The 15,527-nt window shown below is 41.0% G+C and overlaps 1 protein-coding gene across 2 annotated transcripts in view; it reads right to left on the bottom strand.

Moving 5' to 3' along the window:
• Nucleotides 1-15,527, bottom strand: part of insrb (insulin receptor b) — a 77,892-nt gene that overhangs the window by 39,085 nt on the left and 23,280 nt on the right. The window contains exon 1 of one of the 2 annotated variants that reach the window (XM_041041032.1): nt 11,812-11,900. The exons of the other annotated variant lie outside the window; for it this stretch is intronic. The gene's annotated coding sequence lies outside the window, so the exon portion shown is untranslated. Of the gene's footprint in view, nt 1-11,811; nt 11,901-15,527 lie in introns of those variants that run through there. 2 annotated transcript variants of the gene reach the window in all.

Here is a 15,527-nt window from a genome sequence, read left to right as displayed (position 1 = left end):
CTCTTAACAATAATTAATTGATCATTGACAACTCATTACCATCTCTATCTGATTAAGTTTAATTTATGAAGTCAGCTATAAGATTGAGAACAAGCCAATAAATATAATGAAAACAAAAGGATACAAAAAAGTCAAATTTAAGCAAATCTCCAATGTGACAAATACTACGTAAAATTAAAAAAAAATAAAAATAAAAAATAAAATAAAATAAAATAAAATAAAATAAGACCAGAGCGTCTTTCCATTGTCCAGCGTCTTTGAGCACCCAGAAAAGCGCTATACAAATTTGATGTATTATTATTATTATTAATCAAACCGCTGTCAGCAATCACAGAAAAAGATCTTAAAAGCTTGGCCAATAAGCAACAGGGGGCAATACGGTCATCCAATCAGCTAGCACAGGCGAGAAGTGCAATGCACGACCACAGCTATTTTTCTGCAGTCCAGGAAAGTGCTATTGGCACATTTATCTCTGTCAGTGGTACACATGAGACGATGAGACTGGAGCATCTGTCTCAATCTACACATGCACGTACTGTCCACAGTATGGACTTATGGAGCGCCAGACAGTCCCTCCTACAGACATATGTCCCGTCAAAGAGAACGGGGAGCTGAGTTTGTCATCCAAGCTGTTCTCTGCATCTCTGCATCCCTCCCTCCATCACTGCTATCCAGTCTTCAGAGGGGGTCACACATACAGAGGCAACCACACACACACATCCGAGTTACTGACTTTGAACAACACTAAGAAAACGGAAAAAAGGACAGGCTGAGTTGTTCAGAAGAAAACTGCTGGATGTTTATACTTTGATTCAAACATCCACTCCCACATTCAATTACTGATCCATTCATTCCAACATCAGTCCACTGATTCGGTAATATATTCAACTCTATGGTCATTTTCTCTGCCTGAATGAGGGTGTAAGGCATTTTTTCGGAAACGTCTTTCAATAGAAACACCACAAATAGCCTCCAAAATTACCATGGAGTTGAATCAACACTTCACCGATAAAGTCTAAACAAAAATGAAATATACTAAGCTTCATAAAGGAGTTGTTTTGGATGCATTAGAATTAGCATGGTGTGCATGATAAACTGGACTGGAGGCGAACAACAAACATCAGTAACTATATTTTTTGTGGTCCCATCCCTGCCACATCTTTCTGTTAATGCTGACCTCTCTCCCACTCTCTGATATACTGTTAACCCCTCCAGCAAGCATCGCACTTCCACTAATGAGAGCCCTGCCCAGTTGCTCCCTTGGTGTTTCCATTCCTGCTCTGGGAGGAACTGAGGGATAAACACACAAACACACTAAATAGGACCCAACTCCAGGCGTACCTCCATGCGCACATGTCTGCACAGGCATGCTCACATACAGATATTCACCTCTGCTCCCAGACTGCCTTCTACCCAAAAGCCCTTGCAACCAATTAGTTTAGTGGAATTGACCAGAGGGGCGCCCCTCTGCTTCAGCACTCTGTCTGGATTGGTCGAGCCAGGCGGCAGGAAGAGAGATGGTGGGCGATAAGGGGGACATACACCAGCATTACTCCTGGGGGCTTACATTTTTTGTGGGTGACATGCAAAGCCATTTGTTATAAGACATGTCAGAAACCAAACCGTTTTCTAGGTTTCTCACTCATCTTCCAAATCCAACACGAACCAACAAGAAGTTAAAGTATAAAAACTAAATCTTGCCATTAAAGAAGGATTCACTTGGGAGTGTTTTTTTTCCTTGGCTTCTTTTTTCAGAAGCAGCAACACTGAGTGGAAACAGCAGTTCCAAAATGGTGGTTTGTGTACTGGATTAGCAAAGGGAATGGTGTTGTTGTTGTTGTTGTGAGTCTGCTAATGTCCACTGCCCCTCCCTCATGACTGATATAAATTACAGTTGGTCACATGCTTTCTGTCCACATACCAAAAATATTGTGGGTCTAGTTGATCTTATTAACCTAAATTTTGCATTGTGTAGGTCAGATGTTGGTAGAGAACACACAGGCAAACTAAAAGAGGAAAACCGACAGCACATGACAACAAAATTCCTCATGCAATAAATAAATAAATAAATAAAACAAAAAATTCTCATTCCACTCTATCTCCGTCAAGATACGAATCGCACAAGGAGTAGTCAGATGATATATGGGTATACACAGTACACAGAGAGAAACACAGGTGCACCGTAGTTCATCCAAAATACCAGCAAAACATAGCTGGGAGAGTCATCTATGCCGTGTGTGTAGAACAGATAGCAGAGTGCAGTATGTCTGGCTGACAGGCTGCGAGCAGGAGCACTGGAGCAGAACCTTTTTTAGTTGCAACAATGCCATCACAAGGCCCTGAGCACCAGACATTGGAGAGAGGAGGCAACAGCCAAGGCATGCTAAATATTAGCTGGGCTGGACGTCATTCTGCCTGGTGATACACACACAAACACACGACTCGTAAGAGGCTACCTCATTAGCTCATAGTCTATATTAAGGACAAGCTATGGGTCCTAGTCAGTGTCATCTTCAATATACAATACAAAAATCAGTTGCTGGTTTTAATGTTGTGGGGCTGAATGTTACATAAATACATACATACATATGCACACACATAATTCTAATTCTAAACTCTAAATATGTACGTATCTGTATATTTATGTAGAAAATCTTTCTATTACACATTGAATATCTGTATATATTTATTTTGGAAATAATCAGTTCGAGGATTTTGAAAGATTAAGTTACGTCATGTAAAATGAAGACGAAATATTTAAGATTCTGCTCTATTTCTGGGTCAGCAATCAAATTTAAGCAAAATTGGGGCACTGGCCAACTTAAGTCCGTTGTACAAAAATCAGATGTCCTTGAGTTGCATCCTGTTTATTGAAGCATGCATTCAGATGACACTCAGGTGGATTTAATCTACTCATCCGAGTCTCATTCAAGTAACTCGACTTGCAGCCAGTGTTCACCTGTTATAAATAAAGCTGTGCCTTTATTTACAGCAGGTCATTGCTCACTAAGTTGTAGTGTGATAGTGGGAAAAATCGCATCAGAATTAAGTGTCAGAATTCAAATAGTTATTCTAAGTGAAGAGAGGCTTTCTCAGTCAGTGTAGAACTCTAAAATTGGGCACATTATCAGAGGATCAACACACCAAACTTAGTTCCCTGAGAGATAGAAGAGCATCTTCAACACAGATACAAAATTTGTTAAATAAAGAACGCAAGACTCCAATCAGTGAAAGTACTGTCCATAGAAAGCTGTGTTGTTATGGTCTCTGGGTTTCTAAACTGCTTCTGAAAACAAGGACAAATACTTGGGGTGGGCTAAGAAAATATCAGCCTAACGGTAACAGAAGGGTGTATGAAAGGAGAGGAACAAGAGAGAGAATGATACCACAGTGTATCAAACCCATTGTGAAACTTGGTGGTGGGAATATTCAAATAGGGGTGTTTTGCTACACCCTGACCACACTCCAGAGACATGCTGTACCCTTTGGTTTGCATCTTTGTGGAGAAGGATTCATACAGCAGCATGATAATTACCCCAGACACACCTCAAAGTTTTACAAGAACTATTTGAAGATCAAACAAGACCAGTGAGTCCTAACTGTCATGGACTTTCCTCCACAGTCACCTGACCTCAGTTCCATTGAACATTTATGAGGGGCTGAGAAAGTGTTCTGTGGCACCACAAGAACTGTATATATGCATTGCTGCCACTGTTGTGTGGTCGACACCAGGAACAACTAGTATAATAAACTAAAACCAGTATAACTGTAGTATAGTATAATTGTACTACTGGGTGCCTTTCATGTATTACTTATTATTTTTGTATACATGATAGAGATAGATTCCTACAGGGAATCATCAATGCACAGTTCTCAGTTCATCTATTTGTGTAAAAATGCCAAATACAACCTGTTTCCAGATTCTCAATTGTTAGAATTTTGTGCTCCTTTGTTTTCTTACATGACAGTTAATTGAATGTCTTTGGGTTTTGCACTGCCTTGGGCCTTTTGGAAATGATGACAGGCATTTTTCACTATTTTCCGGCATTTAAAATCAAATTATCAACAAATGAATTAGGAAAGTAACAGGCACATTAATGCATAATAATAGTAATTGTTAGCTGCAGCCCTTCTCTCCGCAATGGTCTTCATCTTGTGCTGTAAATGCATTTCTTTCTTTTACACTTTACCATTTTACTAAGGTGGGTGGGGAGCTCAGAACGACACACCCCCCCCATTCACATAGTAAAAAAGACAGCGGCATGCAATAACACAAATGTTTCTGAAGCCACTCACAAAACTGCGCAGGAGGGAAATCTGAGGAAAGGAAGAGATGCAGTCACTAAGCAGTCACAAATTACAGAAGGACAGTGTTCTTATACAAACAAAAAACTGAAATTCACACTTTTGCCAACAACACGAGCTTTGGACAAACATGTTATGACCAATCACATGGGGAGTAACTCAGACATGCACCAATCACAGGCACACACACTGCCAAGGCGGCCATCTTTGGAAACAGGAGCCAGGGCTGACAAGTTTGGTCTATCATTTTGAGGCCCAGAAATTCCTGCATGTCTGCATACCACAGCATGGAAGGGGAAGGAAGAGGGGGAGAGAGGGAGAGAGAGAGTGCACAAAGAAAAGGAACAGAGGGACAGAGGGAGAAAAAAAAGGAGAAGGGAGGGAGTGCAGAAGGAGGATCTTTCACAAGGTGGAGCAACAGAAGCAGGGAAGGGACATGGAGAGAGAAAGAGAAAAAGACAGGAAAAAACCATTTATTCTTTTTTTCATCACACTGTTTTAGCGGCGTCAGACACTTTTCCAGGTTTTTCCACCCATGGCTAGACGACTAGACATCCCCATCCATGTCGGTAAAATTATTAACTGCATTCATTCCTCATGAGGGCAGCGGGGGCCACAAAAAGTGTAGCGAGGAGAGGAGGAAGAGCAGGGAATACATACTATGAGCATGACTGCAGTCTTGTCCTGTGCTGTAATTTTCTACTTAGGTTCAATACAGACGCTGCGCTGCAGGAGAGATGAAGATGACCGTGGAACAGTAACAGCCATTTTTACTGCAGTCTTATAACTCTGTCACCACTCTGGTATCATCACGGGATGCATTTAGGCAAAGAGAGAAGGATTATCATGGCATTTTTATATCTGTCTTGCAAATATATATTACCACTCAAGCTGTTTGGAAGAGAGTGGAGATGGCATGAGCAGCCAAGGGAGTTTATAGGCCTAATATTTTTACAACATCACTTTTATACTATGGGATACTTATGGTATGATCAGGACAGACAAGCGGAGAGGCAGAATAAAACAAATCTACAGTATTGTAAGGGCAACACTGGGAATGGGGCCAGGTGTTCAGCTGAAGAAACAACTGATGAAAAAGAGAAAAAAAACAGATGAATATTCAGCAAAAGAAGTAACCTTTTGTTTTAAGATGATCAAACATGGTCTACAAATTCAGTAATCGCCTCATTTTGTGGAAGCGTGACCTGAGATAAAACTTAAAGCTGTTGGTTTCAACATTCACGACATCATCCTCTGACCTTGTGCCCTAGCTCATTACTCAAACCAGGGTTAAAATCTTAATATCCTGTGTCATATCTTTAAACATAAACACATACAGTGTTGGCACCAAGATTTATCTAGCTATTCAAGTTACATTCACTCATACGTGAATGTTATCCACGTCATCCATTTTTCTGTTTCTGTGTAAACCTTTCTTATCAGATTTCTTCCACTAGAGATTCTACAGATTTCTTCTACAAGCTTCTGAGTAATGCTACGAGTCACAACACAAATGAAACAAGTAGTACAGATTGCAGGTCAGGGGAAAGTACCTGTTTTGCAATTTGGAGCTAATGCCAATCTCTGTTCTGATGCCCGCAGCGTAGGGGTGACACAGCCACTGAGCCATACAACAAAACAGTGGCATTCAAATGGAAATGGCTTCTCTGATTATCTGTCTCATGATACCTTTTCCTTATTAGATGAGATATTAGATTTCCTTATCAGATATCTTACTACAACATTTAATGCCAAAGACTGCTCAGGGCGGTGCTGTTGGAGAGACATCAAAAGATGAATAAAAATTGACACTCGTCAAAACGTCATGACAGACTACTGAGCATCTAGCTGACAGAAATTTACAGTGTTTAATTTACATTATCCTAGACAAAACAAAATAGAAATGAAGCAGAGAAAAAAAGAAGTAGTTTAGTCCCTGCTGCTAGACAAGAACACTATGAACACACACACCTGTTCACGTCCCATACTGGCACTTCCTGTCTTTGTGAGCCCCCCTGGAATTTGTGTCTATATGTATGAGTTCAAGTGCTACCCTGGACTGCCTGAAGGGTACTGTGTTTATGTTTAGTTTTTTAGCAGAGAGGGACCTGTTAAATGTTTCAAGGAAAAGAGCCATTTCTTGAAAGCCAAGGGCATGACATTCAGTGAAGTGAATGAGCTGGTTCTGTACAGAACTACGTGGAAAGAGTCGGCTTTGGATGCAACTTCTAGGATGGGGAGGTCATATGAGGATAAACAAGTTCAGTTCAGGAAAAGCAAGTTTAGAAATTACAATGCTGATTTCCAGCACTGTCTTTTGAGGGCTTCCTTTGGTACACGTGCCTCTCCAGTAATAGCTGTTTTTTCTGTTTTTAGAGCAAACCAGTGTGTGAGATCAAAACAACAGGAAATAAATAATAAATGGAAGCACAATAATAATTTGGAAAGTCTGAGGTGCCAGATGAGCATGAACTCCACAGCCCACACATCACCATGAATACACTTCTCAACCTGTGGGAAAAATCGCTTTCCCAAGAAGGTGATGTAACAACAAAAATTCTTGAGAATTTTGAATCTGCAAACATCCCTTCCGACCCCTTTAGCCGAGCTCAAAGTCACCCATGAAATTCCAAATATTTGATGGAGCATAAACATCACATATTCCAAATACAGTACATACTAGTAGCTGCAGTTACAGACTATGTTAAGCCCCTAACATGAAGTTCTCAGATCATGTATGCATGAACATACACAGAACTTCCCTACTCCAATGACGGAGCAGTGTTGCTCCCTTTAGACTGAGTTAATGATGTACTGGTAGGGACTATATCTGCTCTGACTGGGCTGCATGTGTTATGTGTTTATGGAAGGACTGTTCTCATAAGCTTTATAATCATTCACTTTATTATTTCCTTCACTCATAAAAGTTTGAAAATCTCTATGCCAACTGCTGGGACTGGTGAAATGCTATAGTATCTAATTTATGAAACAGTGGCAGACTTTAGGTTCTGAAGATTTGGATAAGCTGTTTCACAACTCCCTATGCCTAACAGAAAACAATGGAAGTTTTTGTCTCCAGTATTGAATAACAATCTATGGTTATTTAACAAGAAGTTCAACAAGACCTATTTATTGTAATTTAAGGTTCTATTACCGTGCTACCGTACTGCTAACACTGTTTTCTAAGACTGAAAAATAGGGTCACCTTCGTTTACGTGTGCACAAGTATCCTGGTTTTTGGAATATCCCAAATGTGTTGCACGTGTAAACATCAAATCCTGGTTTCAGAAACCTGGATAAGCAGGCCCTTACCCCAGTTTTAAAAAACCTGGACATGTTGATGTTGGCTGGAGTACTACAACAGAAACCAGGACACTTTAGCATGGAAACTCCTTATCCAGGTTTCTGATAATTCTCTGCCATCTTCACAGGTGCATCTTACACTCAAGTTACTTAGTAGTCGATAAGTCACCACTGAACCATGTTGGCACAATACTAGGACTTGGGGCTACTGTTGATCAGACTGTGTTTTCACTGGTGTATGTGTGTGTGTAAGTGTGTGGGGCTGATGTCAGAGCTGGAAGCAGACAGTCATCTGATCTGGCCAAACACCTGAAAACAATCCCCTTCACTCGATCAGAGGGAGGGATGTGTTATTTTCTTCCCTCACACACAAACACTTTATGCAATCCTTACAGCTCACCTGTCGTCTCAGCCGCCTGCAGTCTAATTTCTGATACACTGGTATACAGCCTGGGGATTTGAATTTGCGGGAGGCTTGCAAAAGGATTAATGAAATAAACATTAGCAGCACTGTCAGTTTGGCAATTTTTGTTAAAGGGATGCAGATCTGGAGAGCTGTGAACTATTCATCTAAGTTTTCTTTCCTTTCATTTTCCCTCACATGTAAATAATACCGCCCCCCACACCCCCAGGGCCCAGTTGTACAGCTCGGCAGTAGGAAGTGCTTTGGACAAAGGCAGGAAGTAATGAGGAAGTCCTTTCACACAGCTCAGGCTGTAACAACCACTCGCCTGCCAACATGCTTTCCTCTGCAGCTCACACACAAATTCTCACAGAGAGAAACACACATCAAACCGCACATGCACAAAGGGAATCAAACTATTATCCTCATTAGGAAGGAATATCAGTTTCCCTCTCAATATCTACTTGTCCTGAGTTTAAAAATCTAAAATATGTTTTCAATAAAAATGCAATAAGGAGAATAAGGAGGCATCAACGTATAAGCAATGCCTCACGCCCTCTTGACACTTTGGGGAAAAAAACACAGTGCAGTAACAGTAGCCATACATCTTGTTCCAGCATGTTGGTATCCTCAGAAGCCCCCATCCTCTCCACACTATAGGCTACTAACATTTCTACTAACAGCCAATCCCTGGTCAGAATAGTGGGCAGCAGTGTCAGCATGCTCCACTTAGCGTCGTGCGTACGTTTGTGCTCCACTTGGCTCTCGGTGCAAGTGTGTATTTGTTGTGCATGTGTCTATCTGAATGTGCACTATTACACTGTGTGTAGAGCAGGATGTGGGAGTGCCAGTCCATTGATGAGCTGGAGGAGAGAGGAGAGAGACTTTTCCAGATCCCCTGGGGCGCACGGCTAGCACTGCCTGCCTGCTACTGCACTTGCTGCGCGAATGGAGCAAGTAGAGGGAAGCACATGCACACTCGCACACACACACACACACGCATGTACATAACTGATGCCAGCTTATCAAAGTTAATTTGGATTTGTTAACAAGGATGCAAGCTGCCAGGAAGGAAAACACAAGAGCACAATTACTACCTCTCCCTCTCCATCTGTCGGTTTCTATCCTTTCACCCTTCTTCTCATCCCCTCTCCTTCAGTTTTTGTCTCTTCCCCTCACTCCTCGTCCCTTATAAGATATTCATGGTAATTCAAACACCAGTGTGTGAGTGAGTGCGGGCGTGTGTGTGTGTATGTGTGTGTGTGTGTGTGTTGATATAAGACAAGCCACCACAGAAAAGCTTTAACTATCATAAATGGACAGCATCAAAGAAGAGCTTTCCCGTGTCTAGAGCAATAAGTGAGAGGAAGATGAGAACAAATGTACGCAGCTCTCTCTCTCTCCTGTGTGAGAGAGTGTATCACTATCAGGATCACATCAGTTGCAATTCACTTTGCTCGGGAACTGGAACGGAGAAGTAAATTGGAAACAATTCATATACAGGCACTTCTCTTAAATTTTTTTCCATTTGAAGGTACAGAAAGAAGACAGAAGATTAACTTTTTTGCTTTGGGAAAGAAACCTTCCTGAAATGTGCTGCAAAATCAGGAGCTGTATTTATAAATCTACTTAGTGTGACAACATTATCTATAATTATGATTATAAAGCCTGTAACAACAGTTGAACATTCGTTTTAGCTGTAATCACGCAGCCCTAAACCCTTATTCTGGTGTGACCTCATTTTGACTAAGGTCCTACAAGCATACAGGATCACAAGCTAGACACCTTCCCGTATGTTTTTAAAATGACATGTTACACAAACACTATATTACCCCAATTGTGTAGTACATGTTCAGTTCTTTGTTTTCCTCTCACAGTGTATAAGTTATTTAGTTAACTGTAAAACAAGCTCCCATTTCCAGGCAGTCATGTTAACTGTAGCGAGGGAGAAGACAGCAAAGGATAACGTTTCAAGCTCTCAGTGGAAAAACATTTCGGTCAAAGTTCAAGTGGCCCCAGGCCTCCAGGCTGCGATTAGCTAGTTGCATTTTGAGTGAGACAAATGTGCAAAAATGCCCACGTGATGGGCATTTACTGTACCTGTCATAACTGTTGATCACCAGCGGGAAAGAGAATTAGTGAGTGTGCATGGGAGTGTGTGTGTGTTTGTGCTTGTGTTACAACATATAGACTACAGTAATAATCCTGAACAACTGTTAAAGACCAGCTCTTTATCTGTTCTGTCTTATGGCTGTAGATAAATGCTGGCAAGATGTTACCACTTTAGAAATGTTTTTAATCATGGCAGAACTTTAAAACTATGGCTCAGTATGGAACCTCAGTACTTTTTGGTACTGACCAAAGCAGCAAAAACTGATATAAAACCCTTGTATTACATAACATTAAATAATGTTCTACTTAAAACTGACACACAGTCCTTACAATTACAATTAATGAAAAAAAGGTCTGAATCAGAAATCTGGTAATTTTGGTCATATTCTTTCAGTTTAAAGCAATACAAAATCAGTGATGTCTCATAATAGATTATAAATGAGCCATTTAGAGAAAGAGTAACGCTCCCGCACTCAGTCAGGCTGTCCCTTTGTGTTTATGTTCTTGGGTTCCCTGTGTCACTGAGCACTAAATGGCTAATTAAGAACAGCTTCAGGAAAACTCTTTCATTTAACTCTCATTAGAAACAACTGCAAAAACTCAACCAAAGAAAGATAGAAGAGATGATGATATCGAGAAAGAAGTGTGTATGGAAGCAGCCTGAGCAGAGAGACTTTTACACCCCAATTAAGAGGCTGGGACAGCGAAGTGTTTTTGTTTGGTTGTGGGCACAGGCCAACACCACGCTTCACTGAGCGCCTCCATCCTTAATACTGTCATTTTCTTTCTCTCTTTAGCCTCCTCTCGCTTGGCCACTCGCCACTCTGGCAAAAGTGTGAGTGTGTGTGTGCGTGTGTGGTTTTGGAGTGTGTGTCTGTGTGTGTACCTGGGAGCCACACTTGAAAACGCCCCACCATGTTTGTTTTGCTCTGTTTATTTTGCTTTGCTCAATCCCTCCTCTTCCCCTCCTGGCCTCCTCATCTGGCCCTCATCTTATCCACACTGACTGTCCACTTTCATTTGATAGTATGAGAAATAAAACACTAATGGAAACAACACTGAAGACAATTTCCATTTCCAAGGCGTCCTTGAATAACAGCTGGAACAACAACGTGAGCATACAGTACTGATATTAAAGGAACGGATCAACATTTTGGGAAATATGTTTGTTTGCTTTCTTGTCAGGTTAGATGATAACACCGACACTCCTCTCACGTCTAGCTGTTAAATATGAAGGTACGGACAGGAAACCATTAGCTTAGCTTTGCCTAAATACTGAAAGCAGGACAAACAGCTAGCCTGGCTCTGTCCAAAGGTAAAAAACGTCCTGCCAGTGACTCTAGACTTCACAAGTTAGCATGTTATATTTTGCTTGTTTAATCTACACAAAAACACCAAGTGCAAAAACAATAAATTTGTAGTTTTATGGGATGTTGCAAGCCTTCTTTCTTCTCTCCTTCTTAGGACAGGAGAAATTATTTAAGTGACCTGTAACTGTCTCAATGTAGACATGGCATGTGACTATTGTTTTAACAGACTTGAAAAAATCCAAACCTATCATTTAACAACTCTTTCATAACATACAATGTCTTCAATTTACCTTGTTTTTTCACCCATTCACACTGGTGTCACAGGTTTATCTCTGGTGTACACCACTCACAGAGACTCATGCCTACAACTATACTTACATGGAAATAAAGCTGCAGTTCCTGAGAAATCCAAAGAAATGTATACATTTCATATTTTAAACACCATGAAGTTTCATTTTCTGTTCTCCTCACGCTCTCTCTCTTAGCTGCTCCTGGGAAGCTTGTTTCATGTATTTTTTAAAAATTCCTGTCCCTACTCCTGAAGCCTGTTGACCATAGCTGGGCGATGTCCAACCTGTATTCAACTCTGGTCAGGAGGAGGGTCACAAAGTCGTGCTGGATGACGCACATTGACCCATTTATATCGACTACCATCAGAGGTTTAACCTGTGTGACTGTGATAGTCTGAAAGGGGTACGTATAATGGAGAGAGGGCATTTTCCCTATGTGGCTTTTGTCACTGAGGTGAAACTGCGACTCTGTCTGTGCGTCTGTGTGTGTGAGTGCCTGAAAACAATCCCACAAACAACAAAGCACGTAGGCACAGGCGGAGTGATCTTTAACCTGTAAAGCTTTCTCTCATCCTGCTTGTGTGTGTGTGTAGGTTTTTGTGTGCGTGAGTTGTGCAAGCATAGTGCTGGCTGGTGTCTGTGAGGCTGAACACAGTGTGCCAAGCCTCAGCAACAGATAGAGCCTTATCTAAACAGGAGATCAACTGTTTGTTCCCATTCCCTCATTCTCTCGTCTGTGAATATTACCCTTACTTCCTTTCTATCTGTGCTTTTCTCTCTTTTTACCTCACATTTGATAATCTATTCCTTAGCCTTGCGTGCGTGCTTGTTTTCTGTCAAGCAATCTGCCTGTATATGTGTCTACTCTAGGTTTCTCATCTGCAAATATAGTAATATATAGTGCATGCATGCTGTGCAAACATGTGGGTCTGCAGGTTGTATCCACAATGGTTACACATCTTGTCTGTCTCTTTTACAGCAGGTGCCAGTGATCTTTAAACCCCACTGATCTCATACTTGACAACCTTACCCTTCCCTTCTAGTAGTGTGTTTTTAACTAAGTTCAATCTGATACTTCAACACCAGTAGGAAACTGTGATCATTTTCCTTTTCTTATTTTCCATGTGCAGGATTAACTGCAGAAAGGCACGTGTAAGACTGGTAGGAATTTCACTGCTCAGAGATATTTCAACTGATTCAGTTCACACAAATGTCCACATAGAAAAAAAGCTAACTTATGATATAAGGAGAAGATCTGATGCCCTGAGAAAACAGCATCGGTGGAAGTTTCTAGTGCTGTGCTCTGAAGCACAAAGCAGATATATTCATAAGGCCAACTATGACCCTAGATTGAAATATGCTATTGCACTACTATTGTCCCGAGGCAAAGCAAACAACCAACATTCAATCAGGCAACAAAGCTACAGTGACTGGTGACAGCTTGTAACAGCTGAGAATATTGCAGCCACAAGTCAAGTCCACTTGACAAAATCTGCTACTGTACTGACCTCAACATCTGAAGGGCTACCTGCACAAAGTTGTAAATAAACAGTGCACACATGCACACGAAATACGTAAGTACGCCAGACACACACACACACATATATATATATAAAACAGAGAAAACTGCTAGGCAATGAATGTCAGATTTCATATACCATCCAGGCTGTTTTGGTTAGCCAACAAGCTACTTAAGGATCCTGCTCATTTAAACATGACATTTCTTGGTTCTCACACACTCATGCATGTGCACACACGTGCACACAATGGTTTTCCTGCTTGTAAGGAGCATGTGTGAGATCAGAGGAATGCAGGCTCTCCCCTGGCTCTTACCTAAGGCAACTAGAACCCTGTAAAAACACAACAAAAACAACCCCACAGTTTCCACTCACACATAAACTTTAATGCTCCATCTAATGTTCCTCCGCCCTGCACTCGCGTCTTGGTGTGCACACGCACACTTGTGTCTATGTGTGCATCTAAGTGTGTTAACTGTGAGTTTTTATCCACAGAAGCCCTAATTAAAGATCCTATAGTTTCCTCACACCACCACCCAGCATGTGTTCCGGTGGGTAGCACTGCACAGGCACCCAAGGGAAACAACATTTTTCTCTTTCTTGACGTTCATATCTCACATCCTTTTATCTCATCTAGGTTCATCTCATCTGCAGGGTTGTAACATGCCATGCATACACTGACAACTGTATAATAATATTAAGCTACAAAATAAAGTTGTATTAAACAAACTAAAAACTCTGCTATCATTATTGTTACCAATGCTATTATACAAATTACAGTTTTTTTTAACTTTTTTTTAAACATTTGTATATTACTCTAGAGCAGAGAAAAACACTAGCTTCAAGTCTGGGAGAGTTTGCTGCTCTACACTAAAAACAAGTCTGTGGCAATGTGGAACTGTGGCTCTCACCTCGAGTGGGGACACACACTCAAGTACATATATATCACACACACACACACACAAACATTTACAGTAAGTGTACACATATCATCTCTGTATATAGCACGCACACACACACGCACGCACGCACGCACGCACGCACGCACGCACACACACACACACACACACCGTTGCAGGGATAGACAACCATTGCATCATGTTCTAGAAATGGCTCCTGCTTTGACACACAGCTCTTGACTAAACTGGTGCCTGTCACATGACGCAGAGCACAGCGTCATACCTGCTCCCCTGGCCTATCCGAAGCTAAGGGGACAAAAAAAAACACATGCAAACATGGTCTTTGACGTAGTGTACACACTCCTTTGTATCACTTGCCTTTTTTTTTTTTTAATGGTCAGGGCTGTTCGCCTCTGAAACCAAGCCCGTATTTATAAAATTTCAAAGAATTTTCATCCAAGAGTGTTCAACTTAGTAAAAAAAGTAAGTAAAAAAGTTCTTCAAGGAAGAATTAACAAGTGCAGACTATGGAAATGCGTGGGAAGTGGGGAAAAAAGAAAGAAAAAAAAAGAGTTGTGCAACATCCTATCACATGTTCACATCCAATGCAAATAACAGGCTAAAATTACCCACTTTTGAATTATACATATAGCTTCAGCTAACGTATAATTCATCATGACCAATGATATTTTGTACAGTCAGTCCAAAATGTCCCCAGAGGTGTGTGCTCACTTCTGTCTCTTTACTGCAGCCATCTAAGACCTACTTTTAAACAAATTAAGAGACCTAGAGTTTCTTAAATTTAAGAGCACTTTTAAGTCTTAAGAAGTTTTTCTTTTTAGTTTTCCAAGTCTTCAAACACCCGGACAACTCAACCTTAAGTGCCACCACGTTTTTCCTTTTTGCTACTTAAAATTGTTGTTTTATTCTAACAATTAAAACAAAGCGAATACTGTACAACTTGTTAAAGTCAAAACTCTAAGGCAATGTGTGTGTGTGTGTGTGTGTGTGTGTGTGTGTGTGTGTGTGTGTGTGTGTGTGTGTGTGTGTGTGTGTGTAGAGACGGAGACTGAGACACAAAGAGAGCCATTTCCTGTATTACTTTCCCGACAGTGAGACCTGGCAGAAAATCGAGGAGCCAACATTATAAAGGCAGGCTGCAACAGTCGTTCAAGTATAAACATGGCCGAGGTCGTTATGCTTTGAACACTAGCCGTTCTGTCAGACACAGAGACAGAGGAGAAAAAAAACAACACAAGCTATAATCGCCTTCAAAAAATAATAAGCATTCTCTCTGTGTGTCTTACAATAGAAGCCATTCTCTGTTTTTATGGTAGGAGAGGAAAGACTGGCTGACTGGCCGACACACTGGCAGCTGGATGAAGCAC

Source organism: Toxotes jaculatrix, chromosome 6, assembly GCF_017976425.1.
Source record: "Toxotes jaculatrix isolate fToxJac2 chromosome 6, fToxJac2.pri, whole genome shotgun sequence".
NCBI lineage: Eukaryota > Metazoa > Chordata > Actinopteri > Toxotidae > Toxotes > Toxotes jaculatrix.
This window is presented reverse-complemented; position numbering and strand designations above follow the sequence as displayed.